Source organism: Prunus dulcis, unplaced genomic scaffold, assembly GCF_902201215.1.
Source record: "Prunus dulcis unplaced genomic scaffold, ALMONDv2, whole genome shotgun sequence".
In the NCBI taxonomy this organism is placed as follows: Eukaryota; Viridiplantae; Streptophyta; class Magnoliopsida; order Rosales; family Rosaceae; genus Prunus; species Prunus dulcis.
Genome location: NW_023010178.1, coordinates 26,088 through 27,460, shown reverse-complemented (window position 1 = coordinate 27,460; position 1,373 = coordinate 26,088).

Sequence of the window (1,373 nt, the reverse complement as noted above, 5' to 3'; positions counted from 1 at the left end):
ATCATACCAACAGGGCCCAGTTCCGGCCCCACCTAAAGACAGAGCCAGACATAAGGACTATCTAAGGCCTGCCCAACGCAGCAGAAGAGTGACAGAGCAGCCCAAAAAGGAGATACCAATTAAGATGCCCGGAAATGACAAGCCTTTGGCAACTATCATAGAGGGCAGGTGATATTCTGTTGGAAAGAGCAGTAGACCAACTCTGGAATTAACCAGAACACAGAAAAGGAGACTTCAAAGACAATACTGCACCTTCCTCAAGAACAGGAATGACACACAGGTACTTCAGGAGACCAGTTCTACAAGAAGAGGGAAGAATCTAGAGATAACTCCTCAGGCACAACAAACAACATGTCAACCACAAGAGCTGGCAAAGACAAAATATCTAGGCAGACCTTTCATCCATCTTGCCTCATCCCCAGTCAATCAGCTTGAACCTTCACAATCACGAGCTGAATATGGACCTATTCCAGTAAAAGGACAGGAAGATTGGACTGATAAATATGAAGAGGAATAGTTGGACTATGAACCATCTGCAGACGACCAGATTGGGCTCATCGAAACAGGAGAGCAAGAGGACTGGACAGAAGAATATGGGGAAGAACAGATGGAGTATGATGGACAATTGGATGAAGAGATTGAGGCTTTCAGTGCAGAATTAGAGAGCTTGTTACAGGGTGATCTAGGCATTAATATGGTGTTTATCTTGCCAGAAAAGTTCAGCGCAGCAGAAGGACAAGAAAACACTTTGGAGGGAGACGTGCTCTCGCAGGAAAGTTTTGAGTGCAGATTTGCAAAGGTAGAGGAAGCGCCATAATAGCAAACACTTACTGCCAAAGCAGGCAGAACCACCATAAAATTGGCTGCAAAACAGCTCTGTTTCTCCAAACCCACCAAGGAGATGGCTAATCACCTCAAACCTCTGTTCATAATAGCAAACTTTGGGGGTCACCAACTTTGTTGAGGGCATTACTAAGACTCATGGAATCTTAGATGTAGATGTCATAGTTGGAACCAAGGAGTTGAAGATTGCATTTTTTTGGTAGACACCACTTCTACCACTTAATGCGCTACTTGGCAGAGATTGGATCCACCAGAGTCTATGTGTTCCTTCCACTCTATATCAGCAATTAGCCCTTTGGCATGAAGAAGGTTTCATGGAAGTAGTAGAGGCCGATCCATGGCCATTTCTGCCTTCTACCATGTGTTTTGAGGCCAGGTATTATCATGATGATCTTGGTCCTTTCACATTCTTTGGAGTCAACCAGAACGTCCGTCCCCATGGTGTCACGGCCCAGAGACTCATTGAAAATGGTATGGCCAGTTCTCTAGAGGACTGGAATAGACCTTTTGTTCTGAACCTTCAAAACTCT